Here is a 23,752-nt window from a genome sequence, read left to right as displayed (position 1 = left end):
GTAGAAGTAAATTAAGGATGTGGGTTATGAGAATAATTGGCGATGGAGTGGGAGGAAGTCTCGGTTGAATGAGACATGACGATTAACACAACTTGGACTTTTTTGTTTTTCTTTTGTTTGTTTGAGAAAGTTTTTTTGGGGGATATTGTGGATAAGTGATACATCTTCTGGGATATTGAGTGTGTCCACCTATCACAAAAACCACCCACATATCTGTTTAAACAAGATCATCATCCTCTCATCTTTTCCATTCCTCATATTACAGCTCCCAGCTCCCTCAGGATTTGGTTTTCGTATCTGTGGAGACCCCAGCCTCCTGTAGAGTCTTTCCTCTTCTTAACAACTTTTCAAAATTACTCAATCTCCCTTTTTACTTAAATTTAACAGAGCCACCTACAAACATTCTACTTTTGCAGTTCTTACATATCTTGTCAATATACAACAACAGTTTAACTCTATCTACCCACTTTAAACTCATGAACTTATAACTTATCCTTTTATACTTCTCATGTACCTAGTGTTGCTTTATAACAGATAGGGCCTCTTCTTCTTAAGTTATAAGCCGAGTAACGTCCGATTATTTTATTATAAAACTACGTTTCAACCATCAATTTCTAATCGTCTCATATAGTTGTTAACATAAAACAACTAACCAACTGTATCCAATAACACATAACCAGTTATTTATGTTCATGAACTTGTAACTTGAGAATTCTTTTATATTTACCAGGTACCAAATGTTGTCTTTTAACATATAGGGCCTTCTATGCTCAAGATATAAGTTACTTACCTCATGAACACCACATTACAAAAGTATTTTATTACATTCACTGAATATCATTTTCAAAATTATTTTTCCTATTTCACCCATCAAGAAAACATAAAGGGCCTTTTATTAGAATCCTGATGTCACACCAATTCATTGGATCTATGTATAGTTGGTTGCCTATCAGTACCCACACTATTATTCACTACAATTTATTCCACATACATCAATAAATAAAACACTGTTCTCCAGGTTCTTAACATAAATTCAGGACAAATTCACAATTTAATACTACAACATTGATGGTTGCTACTGTTAAATTATTTTAACTTTAACTTATTCAAATTTTTAAATATTGATGGCTTCTGTCATATTTAAACACAGACATTAACTTACAATGACTGCTCTGTTCGGACTCCCGACCTAACATGTCAATTTTGTCATTAAAATCAGTTGCTATCATCAAGTCCTCGTAGACACTTCGTCTCAGGACCAGCAACTTCATGTAGAACCATACGTCGCCATGTTACCATATCCACTGGTAACTCTAACATCATAAAATATAATACTAAATAATGTAAACCAAGTTGTAATAGATAAATTTTAACGGGTTTTTACCCTGATATTTAGTGGCTCAAAACATGTACACCTAGTAAATATTAACCAAATTTTGTATTAACCTTGGTCATAATTTTAACTTCATGTTCTTTTTAATTAAAGTGGTTATATACTTTTTAGGACACTGATGATGGAACATGGTTTCCGAAAACGTTTTGTCTTCATGACATAGCCCGTTTGGGTTTTTAATTTATATATACCTTTTATATAGGATTTTTACTTAAATTTTTTGTGATACATGATATACAGCCAGCTACAGGAACTTAGTTTCCTTGTGAATATTACAATAAGTAAATTGTGTAGTTATTTTACAAGTAACTTGCAAGAAGTTGTTGTATGACAATTTCCTGTTATATTTTAATTTTAATAAAAAATATTTGTAAATTGTACCGTGGTGTGTTTGTAATGACGCTTAGGACTTGAAACTTCTTCAAGCTATCTACATTAGACCTGGACGTTGATCCCCACAGTTGGATCCCATAACTCCATACTGGTTTCATGACTGATTTATACACTAATATCTTATTATGTAAAGATAGTTGTGACCATTTACCAGTAACCAATAAAGTCTGCCAAGCTTAAGGCCCAGTTGTTTTCTTTTCATAAATATATGCTTCTTCAATGTTAGCCGCCTGTCGAGATGCATACCCAAGTATTTGACATGATCTTTTTGTTGTAACTCTTGGTTATTTAAAGACATTGGTGGGCATGCGTTTTTTCTATTAGTCAATGTTATATAGATTGACTTGCTCTCGTTTACTTTTATTCTCCACTGTCTCAGCCAAATTTGTATTTTATTAAGATTGGCCTGTAGTAGCTGAAAAATAACATTGTTGTTTGGGTATGAAGTTAAAATTGCTTTGCCGTCTGCGTACTTTCTGTGATTATAGTGTTACTCGTAGGTAGATCCGATGTAAATATCAGATAGAAAACACGTCCCAGCATACTACCCTGTAACATCTCCGCTTTGGTTGGATTTAGACTTGTACTGATAGAAAAGAAATCGAAAGCAAAGGAGGATAACGAAATAATTTAAGGGAAGGACTTATCTTTGTAGTGTAGATCCGTATGCCAAACTCTATCACAGGCCTTAGAAACATTCAAAAATGCTGCTAAACAATATTTCCTTCTAGAGCTTCTTGAATCAAGTTACAGACTCTATATATTTGCTCAGTGGTGGCATGTTGTTCTCTGTAATCAAACTAGTAGTTAGGTATTAATTGGCGTTCTGCAAGAATTGGTTGTAACCTATCCAGCAGTAGTTTTTCAAAAACCTTTGACATCATCGACAGTAGGCTAATGGGTAGACCGTTCTTAGAATTGCATTGAATATCTGTGTCAAGTACAGAATTCCTTTTTTTGGGAGTTGTTTGAGGATTTTAGCGGTAATCAGGTCGTACAAAGAAGACTTTTTAAGGCTTAACACTGATTGTATCTTCTTGTGAACTCGTTTGGTAGTGAATTTTTTCAAGGATAGTTCAAATTGATGAGGTGATTCAAAAAAATTTTGGTTCTCGTTTGTTATGCCAATGCTGTTGTTGTCTAGAGGGTTTGGCTGGAACACATTCACCAGATGATCGGCAAATGCTTCGGCTGTTTCTTTGTTGCGCCTAGCCCATCCTGCCTATCAAAGTAAGTACTCATTGATTTCCGTAGTTGATAAGTTTTTCAGGTAATACTGAATGCTATTATCCTTATGATTATTTAGAAGAATTTTTAATTGGGCGGTAGATTGGTTCAATGCAGTTTTATCCTGAGGCACTGCAAAAATCGCGCTACGTTTATTTATTTAACACCTGTATAAAATCTGAGTCTATTTGCGGAAAAACACAAAAACTGCTTACGAAAGCTGAACTCTTTAAAACGCATCTTGATTTTGGTCGATATGTCACTTGAATCAAAAGATATCGAATTTTTACCGTCGAGCTGATACACATTTTATTGAACATTGATTTCGCGCCAGTAACTGACATGTAAAATCTCAGCTACGGAAAAGCTCGGGTAAAAGTGGTAAACTTCTTTTCTGTGGTACCAAAATTAATATGCCCAGCAAAATTCAGCTTGTTCTTATGATTTTTAGAGGTTCAGTGGCATTTTCGTCTCTGATGACTGGAGTAATAAGAGAGTGGTCGGACGACAATTCAAAACAAGATTGTACTGTTCGAATTTCGGGTGAAATTCCCTTAGTGACACAAAATCGACCAAGTCTGGAGTTCTGTTAGGTTCGATCGGCCAGTAAAGGTTCACATGTTTACATACATTTGTCTACCTTTCAGATTTTTTAATCTAGATCTCCAATAAATATGTTTAGCATTGTAGTTGCCTCCCGCAAGAAACCTATTATCGAGTTTGTTGAAAAACTCTTGATATTACTATTTGTTTATTGTGCCGTGATGGACTCTAAATAGCACTAACAGTCAGTAGACGGTTTCAGGATTTCAGAATTTATTTGCTGATGCTTTATCGATGATCTAATTATAGTTGCAGTTCCTACATGTGCGGTGCCATTTGAATGCTTTGTATTATATATCAAGTAGTTTGAAATTTTGATGTAACTTCGATTTGTTAAATGAGTTTCAGATATTAACATTATGTCAAAATTGTTATTTATTATAAATGCTTGGACCTTATGGGCATGTTGTGCTAGCCCGTTGGCGTTTTAAATGGCTATTTTCATGAACTTATTCATTTTGAGATTTGGGCGATAACAGTTGTGAGTAGGTTTAGCCCAGTGTCCAACATAATTAAGTATCTTTTTAGTATTATACAGAAACTTCTCATTGTTTTTAAAGTTTAAGGAACAGTCGTCGACATCCTTATGATACGCTTTCTACTAATTCATTTTGTCGTAACTATGAAATATTCCAGTAACCATTCAAGATTTAATGGAACAATTCCCTAACACTAACTGACAAATAAAAGAGCTCTTAGATTATCATTCGAACTTTACTGGATTAAACTATAAAAGACACAATACCAAATGTAAATTTGAAGCTATTCGTCAAGAACTAAATGAGAATATACAAAAAATTTTATCTGACAATTTAAAAAAAAAAGGTAGCAGAGGAAGAAGAGTTTTGGAAACTTAATATGATAAGTGAAGAAATAATATATCCAATTATAGTTTCGTTTGGTAGCGACGAATATAATGATGATGATGATGATCTTCTATTGATGATGTTCTATTTATTTATAGTAAACTATTGTAACGATAATTACAATTGATTTAATGATTGATAATGTTACGGTAGAAAATATAGTTACAAGATAGTTACCGACAGGTTATACACAGGAAAGTTAAAGAATTCACGGGTGGACTAAGGCGGATACACAAAAAAAATCTAATTGTTTCTGATGCAAAGAGATAACACTTTGCTAGAAAAGGATATAAATGATGAGCTAAATCATTTTTGCAGCAAGAAGTTCATTTTTGTACTAACACAGCTAAAGAATAGTAAAGAAGCAGGCCTCAATAATATATAAGCGGAACTACTCAAACTAATAGACAATGAATCAATTGGCAAGGAACCGCAAAGTGGGCGACGCCTGGTGGTAGATTTCAAAAGCATCCAGTTCGGGAAAACATTGAAATTGTCATTAATTTGTATACATATTGGCGACCGGTTTATATTGTAATTAACAATGACTTCGACTTCAAAAAACTATTGCAGTGTTCCTCAATGTGCATCCTATTATAATTCACAAAATGATTCCATACATAAGTTTCCGCTGGACGAGAATATGAGAAAAATTTGGCAATGCATTTTGCGAATTGGCAGATCTATAAGACTGTGCAGTTTACATTTTACTGAGAACGATTACTTTCCAAATAAGTATTGATTAAAATATTATATATATATATATATATATATATATATATATATATATTTTAATATATTTATTTCTAATTTACTTTATAGTAACACCTGAAACTAAATTGAGAAGACTGAAAAATGCTGTTCCATCAGCTAAATTGCTAGAAAGGACTCATGAAGTTATTAGTACAAAACGTAAGGCGTAATTTACAAAATATAACGTGGCCAGCTCCAAAAACTGCCTCACCCTCAATTAAAGATCTCTGCCGACCTTGCAACCACAACAATAATTGAGATAATGTAAATTTTACTTTTCGTGTTACAGACATACTGTAAAAAAACGAAACATTTTATTTTATTTTTATTCAGGTTTGGGAGTCATTTACCGCATGTATAAACTCGAATCACAAACAAATAAACTTTGAAGAACGTACTCCAACTTTTACTTTAGCAAAACACACGTGTAAATGATTTATATAAGAAATACCAACACAATAGTTGTAGTTTGTTAGACTTCCGAAAAAATCAAGAGCTAAGAAATAGAAAGAATATCGTACGGTATATCGATCTAATATAATAAATCTTTTGTATTTTAAGTTTTTTTTTGTTTTGAACAATCCTTAAGGATTCTTGTAATGTATTGCCATAAAAACTGTGCTCTCATTTAAACATCGAGTATAAGCAGACAGAAATCGAAAAAACGTATTTTTCACGTACGGACATACTTTATGCACGAAACAATCACTTACATGATCGAAAACGATCGTTTCTTTATATAGGTACACGCAATTAGTATTACTCAAGGAGATACTCAAATTAAAATCCACATGAACGGTTTCCAGTTATAAGAAAATGAAACATTAAATATGTCGTTCGGGGTTATTTGCAATTGCCTTGGCTGTGTAGCAAGTGGGCCGTGTAATAAAGACCAACAACGTAAAAACGAGGCGTTTGCAATGAGTGTAGAACACGTTTTGGGCAATGCATTATAATAGGTACGTCTGGGGTCGCCCGGTAACATTGAAAACTGAATGATCGAAATTCCGAAGAATATGCTACTCGTACGTTAAATACATTTAAAAAAGAAAAAAATATTATATTACCACGAAATATTAAACTTTAATGGTCTCAGAGTGTTTTAATTTTATTTACCAGATCCACATATTTATATGCGTTTTCAATAATTGACCGGCACAAGTAAAGATAACAGGATGGAGAACGGAATTAAAACCCTTTCAGTCATGAGTTTTTGTTTGTAAAGATAAAAATTTTAAACTTGAAAGTTGAAGTATTTGATTTTTTTAAAGATTTATAAACAAAAAATTTTGCCCATAGTACCAATTTTTTTCGAAAAAAAAACTAATGTTCGTTAAAACGACCATGGTGACTCAATGGTGGCGCATGTAAAAAATACGCAAAAAATCGTAAAAAACATATTTATTTTGAATGAAATTCAATGAAACAATAGCGTTCACGGACAATACATAAATAAATTTTGCTTTTACTACAACTAATGTGTGTCTTTTACAGATAGGTTCCATTTTTACATCTTGCACCTTGTTTGCTTTGGTCAAATATGGGCAAATGATCCACGCCGTCAAAACGAACTTCTCTTCCATCCTCAATTTTTTGGTGATTGGTGGTGTACATTAGTGGTTAATGGACGTCCTATCTTTTTTGTTATTGTACTCTAGTCGTCTGAGACGAAAATGCCACTGAACCTCTAAAAATTATACGACTAAGCTGAATTTTGCCGAGCATATTAACTTTGGAACCCCAAAAAAGATGCAAAAAGTTTACCACTTTTACCCCCGGGTTTCTCCCTAAAACCCCCCTCGTAGGGGGTAAAAATATTATTAAATCCAATACTACTACCTCAAATTCTTTTGTGCGTTATTTCACAGAATATCAGAGAAATGTATGCAAAAAAAATTATACCACTACAATCATATACATATAAGTTTCCAAGTCATTCAATATATATATATTTGACCGGTCGCAGAAAGTGGAATAGATCAGTGCCCCCCCAGGACCCTATTCCGACACTGTTACTTACACATTTTAAGGACTCAAAATGGAGGTAACATCATAAAAAAAATTTTGGTGACCAACCAAACCCCCCCCCAGAGGCAAATTCTAGGTGCGCTACTGGAATAGATATCATCATAAACAACCTAAAGTAAAAAAAGTCTCCGGGAATTGACAAAATCACCTGTCAAACAATAATAAATAAAAATAGACAAATGAAAAAACAATTAGCTGAATTAATAAATCTAATATTTCAAACAGTCCAGTCGTCAGAGAGTTGACCCCTAAAAATTATAAGAACAAGCTGAATTTTGCCGAGAATGTTATTTTGGGACTCCAAAAAAGATACAAAAAAGTTTACCACTTTTACCCTCTGGCTTCCCCATAACACCTCCCTCGCAAAGGGGTAAAACGCAAAAAAATCAATTTACCAAGAATCTGTACACCGTAGAAAAAAATGTTTCAACTAAAAAATATAGCTGAGATAATTTTAAACAAAACTGTTTATAAGCATTTTTTGTGTAGAATAAACCGTTCTCTTAGAAACAACGCTTGAAGCGACCGTCGATTTTGCATGTCAGTTATGCGCGCGAAATCAATGTTTAATAAAATTTGTATCATATTGACGGTAAAAATTCGATTTCTTTTGATTCAAATGACATATCGACAAAAATCAAGATGCGTTTAAAAGGTAAAGAGTTCAGTTTTCGTATGCAGTTTCTGTATTTTGCCGCAAAAAAACTCAGATTTTATAAAGCTGTTAAATAAACGTGGCGTAATTTTTGCCCACGCAAATCTTTTTGTGATTCTCATAAGATCAATACAATCTACCCCTTGCATTGACTGGCCACTATAAAGTTCCGATTACTAGAGCCTAACCTTTAAAAATTATAGCATGAAATTTTAGTTTTGAGTTTTGGCAATAAATGTGAGGCATTTGGAATATGCTTAAAAAATACTTTAAAGCGTTTTTCAAGCATAAAGAAATTTAAACTTTCACATAACAAACGATCTAAAACATTTACAAATTTTTTTTCAATTACCCTAGGACATTTTTCAAAAGCACAAACATTGTGCAATAAAATACACTCAAAACCGATAAATGCATTTCCCTTGATGTGTGATCATTTGTAATCTAAAACATTAAATTCTGCGTTTTTTATTCATATTTCAAATGCCTAATATTTGTTACCACAACCGAAAATTGAAATTTCATGTCATAGGTTTTAAAGTTTGATCTCTAAAAATAGAAATTTTACTACAATTGGTCAATGAAGGTGATCAATATTATTGATCTCACGAGAATCGTAGTTTATTTAACACCTTTATAAAACCTAAGTTTATTCTCGGCAAAATATAAAAACTGCATACGAAAGCTGCCTTTAAAACACATCTTGATTTTTTTCGATAGAACATTTTGATCAAAAGATATTGAATTTTTACCGTCGAGCTGATACAAATTTTATTGAACATTGATTTCGCGCAAGTAACTGACATGCAAAATCGACGATCGCTTCAAGCGTTGTTTCTAAGGTAACGGTTGATTGTACGCAAAAAATACTTATAAACGTATTTGTTTAAAATTATGTCGGCTACATTTTTTTATTTGAAACATTATTTCTACAGTGAACAGATTCTTTCTAAATCGACTTTTTTGTGTTTTTGTGCGAGGAGGGTTGTAGGGTGAAGCCCGGGGGTAAAAGTGATAAACATTTTTGCATCTTTTTTGGAGTTCCAAGATTAATATTCTTTGCAAAATTCAGCTTGTTCATATGATTTTTAGAGGTCAACTCTCTGACAACTGGACTATTGGTAACCTTGAATATATAAGGGCTTCTGCAATTTACGTTCTGAAACTAATCAAATCCAACAATTTGTTTTTGGGAATATTCATTATTCTGGTTTTCTCCTTGTATTCTAACGAGGAATTTACACAGGCTATATGTACCACATAAGTGAACATTCTAAGTGTACACTTTTTACTTCTTTAGAGTGTTCTACATATACTGATGAGGGACTCTAGTTTGTCGACTTCGCCCATACGATTAGTAAAAATCTATGTACACTCATATTTTCTCTGAATTGGGATGCCTAATTTGGAATCCCAATAGAATCGGGTCCTGGGATAATACAAGTTACCCATCATGATTGAATCCGGATAAATATTTTCATCTCTATATAACAGATTTGTAGGAGCAAAGTTGTTTTCAGCCGCGTGTAAATTTGTCATTTCGACCATGATATTCAGAGGCCATCATTAATATAGCTGGAAAATTATTTGATTGGGGTTAGAATCTCAAATATTTCAGTATGAATAGGTTTGTACCAAGGTAATGGTGGTGTTATATATTGCACATTTTTCATCCACTCTATATTTTCTTTATAAGTGAGACCGTTTGCTTTACAATATTGTTTTATGTATGCCGTAGATTTATAGTTATATACTTTTAATCTATTTTTCTCTTCTTCAGCATTTCCAACCAATTTGTTTCGTTTTTCGTCTTTACCTACCCTATTTTATTCTTCGGCGTCAGATTTGAGTTCTTCGGATCTTTCATTGTTATCTAAAATTTATTTATATCGTCTATAGTGTATTTTTATGTATGAGAGAGTAATAAAACAATAAATTATGTATGCAAATCCCTAAACTGTTGATACGGGTGACTCAATGAAAAACAGATATTTGTCAACAAGTTTACAGAAGTATATAGGAAAACAATTTTAAATTGAGTATGACCACCAGGTATAAAGGTTGGAGCAGAATAGAATACAATAGTTGTGAGGGTTACTAATCCCTAAATAAGGTTGCCAGTGTCGGAGTGATGGAGGTTAACAGGTACTAATGAATTTGCAAGAAATGTAAGATGTTTATTTTATTGGTTATTATATAACCAATAAAAGTTTAATAAGTACCTACCTATTTGCAAAATAAAGTTTAATTCTTTAGATAAAATAAAACGTTTTATTTTATCTATTTGCAAAATAAAGTTTAATTCTTTGCCTATTTGCAAAATAAAGTTTAATTCTTTAGATAAAATAAAACGTTTTATTTTATCTGAAATGAGTGCACTCCACGAAGTAGGGGTTTCAACAATCAAACATTTAATTCTTTAATTCCAGGAATCTACGACAGTAATTGACTAGATAATTACCTTCTAAACTTATTCCACAGAAAATGTGATAGTGGGTTTTTCCATTTTGTATATAGGAAGGTCCAAGTGGCGTATTCAAAATTCTTAACAGTTCACTAAAAGTAGGTACTTCAGTTGGAAGGTGCAGTTTATTGTGTATACTAGTGTTATGGAAAATTTGGAAGTGCCGTGTAAACGCCGAAAAATTGGTCCTCTACCAGTTAATGAAAAAACATTAATATTTAATTGTTGGGAAATCTACGATTTACAGAGTTATTAAAGAAGAGAAATGTGGTAGTTTTCAAATGCCACGTAATGCTCCAGGGAAACCAAAATTTCAAATAGAATATCATTTTAAAGAAGGACTTCGACGGAAAGTGCATGAATTCTTCTTTAGACAAGAATTTCCAACATTGGATAAAGTTCTTGTCTCAGTTCGAGATAATAAGGATTACCCAGAAATGAGTCGAAGTACGTTATGGAAACTTTTAAAAGAAATAGGCTTCCGCTGGAAAAAGAATCCCAGAAAGTCTATTTTATTAGAAAGAAGCGATATTGTCATATGGAGAAGACATTTTCTAAGAACCATAAAGGAAATGAGAAACCAAAAAAGAAAAATATTTTATCTTGATGAAACATGGATCAACGAGGGTCATACATCAAATAAATTTTGGCAGGATGAAACTGTAACAAGTCAAAGGCACGCTTTTGTAAATAACTTATCTACTGGTTTAAACCCACCATCAGGAAAGGGACGCAGGCTGATAATAGTACACATTGGCAGTTCAGACGGTTTTGTTGAAGGTGGTTTATTAACTTTTGAATCAACTCGTACCGGTGACTACCATGAAGACATGAACGCTGATGTCTTTCAAGAATGGTTCGAACAAATGATAGATCTTCTTCCTAAGAACTGTGTAATAGTAATGGATAATGCAAGTTATCACTCCAGACTTATAGAAGGACTGCCCACAACCAAGTGGTTAAAAAAAGACTTGCAGAATTGGCTGAGTTCAAAAAATATTACGTACCATCCCGGATCTATAAGAAAGGAACTTTATTCGTTATGTGCCCTTCATAAAGAAAAATTTAAAAAATACGAAATTGATGAAATTGCCAAAAATCGTGGAATGACAGTACTTAGATCCCGACCATATCATTGTGAATTAAACCCGATTGAACTGGTATGGGCATAGATAAAGAGTAAAGTTTCAAGAAAAAATACCACTTTTAAAATTCATGATGTTAAACAGTTGTTTTTGGAGGCCGTAAATAATGTAAAATCTGAAAACTGGGAAAAGGTAGTAAATCACACTATTAAAGAATTTTCTATTTATATAGAATATAAAGTATTCTAGTAAGAATATAAAGTATTCTAGTAAGAAGCCGGTTTAGGATCATTTCCTTTACGCCTAATTCTAGTAATGGTGATCGCTGCTGCCCTTCACCAGGTTGATTCTATACTATCCCTAGAAGTTTCTTCAATCATTTGAAAGACATTCTCAAATTTTCCATAAATTATTTTCGTTAAAACTGTTTCTTCTGCTGATTCAAAGTGGAATGTCTCTGGGTCACCTCTATTCTTGTTAAGAACATTCTTCAGTCGTTCTTGGAGGATCTTCTTGGACCCGCTGCAGTCATCATCGCGTTCTTCTAGTTGCTCACGCAACTGTTTTACTGAAAGTTGTACTAACAGCATCTTTGGTCAGGCACACACGTACTTTTTTAAATGTTCTTTCGTACAAAGATCACTACCGAACTACGTGGATGTTTTCGACGAACAATACTTTATAAAAGTTCAGAAGTCATTTCTTTTTTTAAAAACTGCTGAATTAATTTTTTTAATAAATCAATTGTTCTCACACTGTGACACCAACTGTAGCGTTTTTAAATAAAACGAGCTGTTCGAATTTATATAAATATATTTATTTATAAGTTTACAGTTCGGTAATATCTTAACAACTAAACTAACTCATAACATCGTTACATATATATATATACCAAAAGTATTATTCTAGGATAATCTAAAGTAGTCCCACCTCTAATTCGCCAACGGGAAGGGTTGTGCTCTCTTGCACTCGATATCGTCGGAAAGTTCTAGTCGTTTTTGAGATGCAACCGTTACACGGGCCATGCCGGATGCATGTTCGTAACAATATGTTGAATGAAGAATTATTAATAGAAAACCCTTTGGCATATAAAATTTTTTTACAAATAAATAATAATAATTTGTTTAAAAAATTGTTACGAATAGTTAAAAATAACCTCACTTTTAGTTAATACTTCATTATTTTTAGTACAAGACATTAGAACATGCTCTAATTTTTAGTACTGAATCGGCGCGCGCATCTAATTTGTAGATACAATATTTTTAGTATTAAATATATTTAATACTAATTTAGCATAATGGCAAGCAGACCTAAGCCAAGCAAAAATCTCTCCATTTTACGTTGTGTCCTTAATTTTTCCGTTGACATTTTTGTGAGAGTTAAGGTTTCCGCACTGTATGACAGAACTGGGAGAACGCACTGTTGAAAGATTTCCTTTTAAATGGATTGTTATTGAACATTTGTTATAACACGTCTCTCATTTTTCCGAATGCAGCCCAGCCTAAACTTACTCCTCTGAGTAGCTAACATGTTTGGTTGTCTCGAATTAATCTTATTATTAATCTTATTTCGTGCACTAAATACATATATTTTCACAACTTTTCTGGACAATTTTTCGATTTGTATTAGCTCTTTGGGGACTAAATTCGTCATCATTTTTGGTTTCTGCATATCTTTGGCTTCTCCCTAAGTCGTGTTTTATGAGAACAATGTCATCGGCATATCGGAAATGATTTGGTTTCTGTCCGTCGATGTTAATACCCCTTGAGTCCACTCTAATCGCTTCATTTAAAAACATGCATAGCTCAATATTAAATTTGTGGTCGCTGTAACAAAAATATGTTAATGTAGCAACAATTGTGCTAGAGGAAGTCTGGGTGACTCTATCCAGTGTAGCAAAAGGGTGAACTCTAAAATGCACCTTGATACACCAACGAACTAATATGGGGAATAACGGAAGATGGAAGGGATTAGATAGAAATAAATTATGTAAAAGAAATAAATATGAATTTTATGAAGTAAATATGAATTTTAAAATATAACAGAATTAAGTGTTGGCTAGCGACTATGCAGGAGAATGACCACTTGACACTCAAAGAAGGATTCGGCCAATTTGCATGCCCTACAGAGACCGTAAGATATAAGAATTAATGACAAGAAAACTACCAAGAAATAAACAGATGAAAAGTAAAAGTTGCTCTAGTGAATGCTTGGGCGCCAGGAAGTTAAATGTTTTCTTCCGAGATATCTTGTATTGCTGAAAATAAGAAAGATAGGTACTAATTGAAATATTAAATTTTAACCCAACTTTAATAAATACCAATTTTATGTACAGACTATTTTAAACACTTATATATGACCCATCACCTCTTATATACAATTAACTTATCTATATTTACAGTAAAATCCCTGAATAATTATAAAACAATTTACCCCTGATATACCCCTTAAAAATTTCAAATTGTGACAAAAGTTAGATCCAATAATAATGTATAAATAATAAATATAATTATATACTACTCACTAATAGTTAGTTTTCGTTCAAAAATTGTTTAGGTTTTTAAGTAAAAATTCTCCGGGATATGTGTGCACACAATAACCTAACAAAGAGAAATTCAAGGGAGAGTTATAACCTCATCCCTTGGTAAACAATAAATAATTAAATTAAATTACAATGATAAAATGTTTTTTTTTTAGGAAAAATTGAAAATATTTATTATTAAGGATAGTTTTTGTTATTAAAAATTGAACCAAAAGTCAAACCTTGAAGAGGACATAAAAAAAAATTATTTAAAGTAATTGAATGATAATAAAAAAAAAATAAGTCAGTTCTTCCTGTCGGTTTCCCTCGAAGAGTGGAGAACTGGACTCAGGTGGTAACAAGATACCAAACCTGTATTCCCTGGATCAGGTACTATTGGACAAATACGTCCCTTTAAACTGCTTCTTAATTTCCCATAAAAACCAACTTGAAACTCCTTCCCCTTATCTTTATTAAGTATAACCCCAACTAAAAAATAATTCTTCCCCTGACTTGTAACTGGATTCTTGAGTAGGCTAAAAAAACAGTTGTGTTACTCCAAGTTTTTGTACATACAAAAGTTAAGGAAAAACACAAGGGTTATCAACCTTGGAAGGTGATACAAAAAATGTCAGCAAGTGACCTTAAATTGAAATAAAAACCTTAATGGTTTTCGGTAAATAGTGACCTTCGAATGGTGTGACAATGTTTTTATAATGTATGGATATATTAAATAGATAATTTTAACGGCAAACATGATCTTATATATTATAGAATAGGAAAAAAAAAGAAATATTAGCCGGTTTAACGGTATGAAATTGGAATAAATAATTGTTTGCTTTAATTCTTGAAAGGAAATAAAAATTTGAGATAGATATAGAATCTAATACTTATAATTTATTTAGGTATAAAACTTTTCCTTAATGAAATAAGGTGAAATATAACATGTATCAAATATATGAGATACCTATCAAAGACGAAATTAAAATAAGTCTGAATTTTACTAACAATGGCGGATGGTATGAAGGATTTTTCCTTATAATTTATTTGTAATGTTATCTTACCGGCTAGGGTGATCCAACTGAAAATATCCTCGTACAAAACAACAAAATAACTCAAATGGTTTCTTCTAAAATAACAGCTCTTCCCATAAAAAATAAACTTAAACTAAATTCGGGAAAAAAAATGGACTCCCAGCCGCTCTACTCTGAGATGTTTATTCACTCACATCCAGTTAACAAGTGACAAGTTGAGATTTTACACGTCGCAGAATAAATGTACTTTCAGAATTTCGCCGCTGAGGGCGCAGTTTAATGCCAACCTCAGAAAATAATATTCACTGGGAGTTATTTAAATATTTAGTTTAAGAATATTTCAATATGAATTTAATTTAGAACTAAATTAAAAGATTCCAGTCACAAAAAGAAGGTAAACGATTATTTAAGTAACGGACTCGTTACATCGCAAGTTAAAAATGTCGTTATTCAGGAAATGAAAACAATGCAGGCAAATCACACAGCAAACAAACGCACCTATTATAGATATAAAACGATTATAAACGCTAGAATTAAAAGAGCTTATTAATTATTAAACAAAAAGGATATCACAAATAACAAAATCACGCCGAATCATTTCATTTTTGTACCATCCAGCTTCTCCATAGTACTGTGTTAGAAAGATACGCTTTCCAAACAAATTTCTTCTATCAGTTAAAGATAAAATAAGAACTTTGAATAAATTGATGTCATAAAAAGATCTCAGTATTAAATATCAAATAGGTATTAAAAATATATACAGCACTTTGGAAGATGGTGAGAAATGGGAAACTATTTTTAATTTATCACAAATTATGGCGTACGCTAACTGATTCTGTATTATGATGCAAATTATACATTTTTCGTGATCTAGTTTGAATAATTTTTGTTTTTAGCAATTTCCACTATTACACAGTAGATCGTTATCAGAAACAATATTCATAATATGCCTATATTTCACATTAAATAATAATATCTTTATACTTTTATTTAATATTAAAATACATCTTGGCTGACATAATAAATATTTACTACTTTTATAAATCGATACTACAAATGAATCGATCAACTATGAACAGAACAACGAATAGATTAAGTAGATATATTAATTTCTTCATATAACCTTCATTTTACGCAATGTAGACAAATTAATTCAAAACAGTAGAATATTTTGGGAGTCTTAATTAATATCAAATCACCTAGTAAACATGTATGGAACCTTGAAATGATTTAAGAACTAATTAATGACCTGAAGAAAATTTAAGACCCGGAAGTGTTAAAGGAAATAAAAAAACGTGGTTGTTTATATTTTTGTGAGATTTTGTCACATTTATCGTAGAAATTCATCTTAATTTGCAAAAAATGTGATGACAACCAATGAAAAATTAGTCGTAAATTGAGATTTGTCGCAGTATTTGATGTTGCTTGCTGTACATGCGATGACCACTATATAATTTATAAGGCGATCAAAAAGCAAGGAGAATGTCTATGTTCAATCTGAAACTCGCTAGTTCTCCCTAGCACCTTGGGTATTATGATATGGAATAAGTAAGAAAACTAAAAATAAATTACATTTAAAGCAAGTAAACTGAATAAACAAATGACATACATTTTAATTCGATTAGTAACTAATTATTATATATGACTTAATTTTTAAAACCTGTATTACCGCATTATAATAGTATTATTTTAAAACAATTACCGCAGCTATGCCAATGGCCGTATCCAAAAATCTCCCTTATGCACCCCGCCGAAACGAATGAGAGGTGCCGATATAGTCTTTTATGAGAACGTAACGGTACTTTAAAATTTTGTATCTTTATAGACCCAATTCTTCGTATATCGTTCAGCTTTTTTATTCCTTAAAAGGAATATCCAAACAGGATTACTTTATGGCTACTTTACTTCAAAGAGAACATATATATACATATATATATATATATATAAGAAAAAAGAAGTACTTGTGACTCGTTTGGAACAAATATATAACTGTTTTGGATGGGTTGGAGTCAATAATAGGGCTATTGGTTAACTATTTTTTTATTCTCGAGCTTTCAATTGTGTTTACAATTATTATCAAGAGCTAAAAAACAAAATACTTACAAGGTTGAACTAAAAAGAAAAAACAATTTTTGTTAACTTACCAAATAAAAATTAGTTTGGTAAGTAAAAATCACTGCTTACATGTTCAAAATATTTAATACAAAAATGTTTTTATCTAATAAATGTTTCTCTGAAAAATTTTTATAATTTTGAAAACATTTTTTTTAATATAAGAATAATTGAATTTATAAATAAGTTTAAATAGCAACCAATTACAAATAGCCTCAATGTCATAAATGCCAACATAAAATTTTTATTTTTGACAATTATATTGCCAAAAGTAAAACTTCGTTTAAACATTCTTTTTTGTTTAGTAACAAAAAGAAGAAGATTTATTCACCCTTGACAGATGTCTGAAAGAATGTGATAGATATATGGAGAATTAAATATGACATTTTACAAGTTTTATATATAAATCATAAAGAAAGAATATAATTATAAATTTTGCTTAAATTTTGAATTTCAGATCTTTTGTTTAAACTCTTATCATTTTTGCTAATACAAACCATTTCCAAAAAAGTCCTTTTAAATTTATTACTTTCACTACATAAAATTTTAATGTTATCAAAATCCATAATATGGTCTTTATCGATTACATGTTCTGCCAAAGCACAAGATGGTTTTTTAATTCTGCAATCACTTTTGTGAGAAATAATGCGATTTGAAAGATTTCTTCCGGTCTCACCAACATATTCAGCCTCACACTGAGTACAACTAATGCTGTATACTAAATTCGTTTTTTCAAATTTGTCTATAGGATATTTAGTTTTAGAATATAAAGATGAAATAGTTTTGATGTTCTTTGTTGCTATTTTTATATTGTTTAAAAAAATTTATAATTATATTCTTTCTTTATGATTTATATATAAAACTTGTAAAATGTCATATTTAATTCTCCATATATCTATCACATTCTTTCAGACATCTGTCAAGGGTGAATAAATCTTCTTCTTTTTGTTACTAAACAAAAAAGAATGTTTAAACGAAGTTTTACTTTTGGCAATATAATTGTCAAAAATAAAAATTTTATGTTGGCATTTATGACATTGAGGCTATTTGTAATTGGTTGCTATTTAAACTTATTTATAAATTCAATTATTCTTATATTAAAAAAAAAGTTTTCAAAATTATAAAAATTTTTCAGAGAAACATTTATTAGATAAAAACATTTTTGTATTAAATATTTTGAACATGTAAGCAGTGATTTTTACTTACCAAACTAATTTTTATTTGGTAAGTTAACAAAAATTGTTTTTTCTTTTTAGTTCAACCTTGTAAGTATTTTGTTTTTTAGCTCTTGATAATAATTGTAAACACAATTAAAAGCTCGAGAATAAAAAAATAGTTAACCAATAGCCCTATTATTGACTCCAACCCATCCAAAACAGATATATATATATATATATATATATATATATATATATATATATATATATATATATATATATATATATATATATATATATATATATATATATATAACTGTTTTGGATGGGTTATGGGGTATATATATATATATATATATATATATATATATATATATATATATATATATATATATATATATATATAACTAGTTTATTACAGCTGCCGCCGTTTCTCGCAACCTAGCGTCCAACGCTTGCGATCGTTCCAGTCATCTACTTGTAGACCCCTATCTTCCATTGCACCTTTTACTTCTTGTCTCCACGATCTTCTTGGTCTTCCCTTTTTCCTGCGGTTGGTGGGGATCCACTGTAATATTCTCTTTGGCCATCGTTGATCATTCATCCTTTCTACATGGCCATACCATTTCAGCCTTTTGCATTCTATAGTTTCCAGGACGTCAATGTCTATGCCCATACGCTCTCTGATTTCAGTATTTCTTACTCTATCTCTTCTAGTTAGTTGGCAACATCTTCTCCAATAATTCATTTCCATTGCTTTTATTTTGGATGCATCATTTTTATTTATTACCCAAAGCTCTGAACCATATGTAGCAATGCTTTCTATGATACTTTTGTATATCCTATTTTTTGTGTTTCGGGTGATGTGGTTATTTCAAAGTATACTATTTAGTTGACGTATTGCTGAATTTCCTTGACCAATTCTAGTAGCTATTTCTTTTGTATTCCGACCATTGTTTGTAATGTTTATACCAAGATATTTATAGCTATCAGTATTTTGAATTTGTTTGCTTCCTAGTTCTAAGTGCTTTCCTTCACCTCCCACTACTACGTACTCTGTTTTTGATGGATTAATTAATAAGTCCCACTTAGTATATTCTTCATCTATTTTTCGTAACATGTAGTGGATATCATCTTGATCTTCTGCAAGTATTACTTGGTCATCAGCAAAATGCAAGCTGTACAGTGTATGGTCTCCAATTTTAACACCCATAGGTTCACATTTTCTTTTCCAAATATGCAAAACCCCCTCCAAATAAATCTTAAAGAGTGTAGGTGCAAAGCAGCAGCCTTGGCGAAGTCCTTTGGTCACTTTTATCTTTTTTGTCACTTTTTGTCCAATCTTTATTACACTCGTCATATCATTGTACAACTCCCTTACAGCATTAATGTAAATCGGTGGAATATTCTTGTCTTCTAGCACCTGCCATAGCTTGGCTAATGGGACACTGTCATACGCTTTTTGAAGATCAATAAATACCATGTGTGTCTCCATATTATGTTCCAAACGCTTTTCTATTGTTTGTTTTAGGCAGAACACATTGTCTATACAAGAACGACCAGCAAGAAAGCCACTCTGATCTTCAGCGTCTTTCCAGCAATCTTCAATTCGGCTTTTAATTATCTTCCCGTAGACTCTACAGATTGAGTTAGTTACACTAAGCCCTCGGTAGTTCTTACAATCTGTTCTGTCGCCTTTATTTTTTGTATAGATTGCTGATATATGCAGTTTTCCATTCTGGTGGTAGCTCTTCTCCTCTTAAGAATAAATTAAAAGTATAAGCCAATAGCTGAAATAGTTTGTCAGGGCCATATTTAATCAGTTCAATGGGTACTCCCCCCGGTCCTGGAGCCTTTCCATTTTTCATAGCGTTGGCGTGTTTTTTAATTTCTTCTGGTGTTATTTCAGTTTCTTCGCGGTAGGAAATATCATATTTTTGGTAGCCAATATCTTGGAATTCTGTTCGATCTTCTGTCAGCATTTGTTCATAATATTCGACCCATAATTCTGGGGCTATTAGAGTTAACCTACTGCATTCTTTTCTATCTGTTCTACTACCTCTAATTGTTTTCCAGGCTTCTTTACTTCTTGCTGTACCCATAAAATTTTCTACGTTATCGCAGGCTTTATTCCACATCTCATTTTTGGCTTTATTTACCTCTTTTTTTACTTCTTTGTTTAAACTGTTGTACTGTTGTCGATAGTAAGGGTCCTTTGTTGCTAGCCATTTGTTATACATATTCTTCTTCTTCCCCACAAGATCTTCTATTTCTTTATTCCACCATTCATTTCTATTTTTTATGCTATCCACTTCTCCAATAGCTTCCATTGCAGCATTCCTTTGCATTGCAGCAAAGAGAACCTTCCCCTCAATATTGTGTTCTATTTGCCTTTTTGATTCCCTTTTTAAAAAATACCGTTATGTTTATATGTTTGCTCCGAAAATGAAAATGGTAGGTTCTTGTTAAAAATAAATTTTTCAAGTGGGGATTATTCTGTTCTAGGGGATAGTTTGTCCAATTTGAGAAATTAGAATCACTTTTCATTGGGTAGTCTAGGAGATAACGAAATAAATGACGAAAACATACGAACAGTTTAGGGTAATCAAATAGTGGGGACACCACCATAAACAAGGACTAGACCATATATGACTTCTGCACCAGAACATCTACTACTTCTACTACTACTAAGACTTTCTACAGTTTTGTTTTAAGCGTTACCCACAGCTTTTATGATCGTATTAACCTAAATTTTGTTGGAGTTTTCTTTCCATCGGCTCGTCTAGTTTAGCTCTGAATGATTTTTGAAGGATTCTTATCTGATTATATTCTATAATTTTGTTTAGTTAGCGTCCTGAGCCAGCTGTTTTAACATATCTACACTCGTTTTTTCTCTGCGTTTTCTATTCTCTGATAATTATTAGATTAATGACTCTTAAACTTCTTCTGTTTCTTATTTATTATCCAGTTTTTGGACCTGTAAGACAGACTACTTCTTGTCAACTATGAAAAATTTTTAGTGTATAATTTTTGTTCTGTAGGGTTTAGCTTAACTTTATATTTTGTTCTGCAAAAAGTCTTGGGAATTACTAAAAATAGCGACATTAAATAATATCATTTTTAACAACTACTAGTAAATCCAACCGTATATAAAGACTTTTAGTAAATGAAATAGCAAATGTTTTTATTTACAATTATAATTTCCTTCAAGGTCTTCTATTATCCTCTGAATACATGCAGAATCTTTCGTAATGTAATAATTAGCGATATGCGTTAACTGATCGGCAGGATTGCTCAAACAATTATTTTTGTTTAAATGCAATTTAATGCAATTTTCCGTGCACGCAATGCACTTTTATTTCTTTATTTGCATTCGGTGTTTCACACAGGAAATATCGATCATAGACAAATAGGTCTTGAATTTGATATATAAGGTGAGCTGTATTTTCCTGTAACATTTTTCTAATGATGCTTTTTCTAGATTCTGTTATGAGTTTTCTGATGTCTTCTTTTTTCTGTTAGGTTAGGTTAGGTTAGATTAAATTAGGCTGTTAAAATATTAGATGACCCAAAGTTAAACAAGATGTGGTGATCAAAACCAAAATTAATTTGACGCTTTGAGACAACAAAAAATTTTTTATTTAACACTCCAACAGCAGTAAGACCTTGCCGTTCTGCTACACTGTAACTATTATAATATATCATACAACTCATTTTGCTGCATCTTATAATACACATCTTCTAACTAGAATATAAGCGGCTAGATATGGGTTGGCCTATTCATCTTATACTGATATCCAATGCACGAAAGGGAGAGAAGTACAAAGAATAACTAACGGACTTGTGAAAAGATGAGAAAGAGCACGAATTTGTCTCATTTGGATAAAAACACTACCACACTTAACATAACATGCACATTTTAAAAGACATTATTTCTTCACATATATTGTTAATTCACATGTATGAGGATTAACGTAATAGTTCACATCTCAGAAAATAAAGTCGACTATTGTCGCTCCGTAACTGCTTCTTCTTCTTCTACCTGCTTTCTTGATATGCTCACTACCTAGGTTTTGGGAGCACCCTTTTCTTGGGTGTCCTAATGTCCTTGTTCCGATTCGCGAACTGTCTTGCTATTCCTACTATTCTGTTTTTTATTATTTTTTTATAGGTTAATTCCACTCGTATTTTTCTTCTTTTTTTACACAGGTTTATTTCCTTTCATCCCAATTCTCGTTCGCATTTCCTTACTTCTTGCTATTTTTTAACGTTGAGTTTATTATTATTCGTAAGACCTTCATTTCTGCTGTCTCCATAATCTTTGTGTTTTGGAAATATTCGCCCTAAAGTATGACGTACTGGAAGCTCAGTGGATGCTTATATATTTAAAAAGGATTAATAGTTTAAGACTCTATCCTTTTTTTGCTCTTCTTAAAGTGCACTCTTCGCTTCTAAAGGTCAGCAACAATTATAAAAAACCTTTATTTATCCTGTGCGGCTCTCGCCGAGAAAAATACCAAGTACTGAGAACAATTCACTCTCTGATGTTTTTTAACCATGAACATCTTCTACCTGAACCTCTGCTTCCTTCAATTTTCTCTTCCATCAATACACTGATAAGTTTATAAGATTTACTATTTGGCGAAACTTAATTTAAATTTTTACCACTGTGCTTTCTAAAACTTGCGAAGAAAACATATTGATAAATTAGTCGACAAGGGGATCAATAATTTGCATTCCGCATGCCGTTTATCACGGTAAAAATTCTTAGTGAATTTAGTTTCTGGTACTCGAAAGCGAGTAAAGAACTAAAACAGAAAGACAGTATTAGATTTAATTTCGATGCAGGGCATCCGCCAGTCGCTTATACGTATTTCAACCTCATTAGCTCTCATCAGAGCGACATATGCAACTGCATATACTGCTGTTGCAACGGTGACATGTGTGTTCCCATGGAACAGTGGGACCCACATGTCCGAAGATAAAACGGGTCACACTCTGTAGTGGAGTGGTACCTATCTGACCCCCAAGCTATAACCAACCATCCCTCCTCCATCGCAGGACATAACGAATAAGGAGGCTTTGTACTGAAAGTTACTTTGAATTCCCGGTGTAATGGGACATCCTCTGTTTTACTGAATGTGTTTAAGCCACCTGATTTTAGCGGTAGCTAGAAAAGCTTTTCTTCCTATAAATGACTGAAGTTAATTTTTACATGACTGTGGACTTGTGTTCCAAAATGTGTGTTCCGGACCTAAGGGGAGTCACCGACCTAAGACGGTAACTCCCCGCCCGGATTGTGTGTGCTCGGTCACTCTGCCGCCGAATTGGCAAAATAATTTTTGTTTTCCTCGTCGTCTAAGCACCCGAACGGGTCTAGCCATCAAGCCCACGTTTGTCGATACAAGACCTCGAAGAGCCTTTTAGCTGAAGAGCTTTTCTGCCTTTGATGGAAATCAGC

General features: G+C 32.1%; 1 protein-coding gene across 1 annotated transcript in view; it reads left to right on the top strand.

Moving 5' to 3' along the window:
• The window catches only part of LOC140448794 (uncharacterized), an 853,042-nt gene that overhangs the window by 108,186 nt on the left and 721,104 nt on the right, over window positions 1-23,752 (top strand). The window lies entirely within an intron of this gene.

This window comes from Diabrotica undecimpunctata, chromosome 8 (genome assembly GCF_040954645.1).
Source record: "Diabrotica undecimpunctata isolate CICGRU chromosome 8, icDiaUnde3, whole genome shotgun sequence".
Lineage (NCBI taxonomy): Eukaryota > Metazoa > Arthropoda > Insecta > Coleoptera > Chrysomelidae > Diabrotica > Diabrotica undecimpunctata.
The sequence above is the reverse complement of the archived record's forward strand: the minus strand, read 5'-3'. Positions and strand labels throughout refer to the sequence as shown.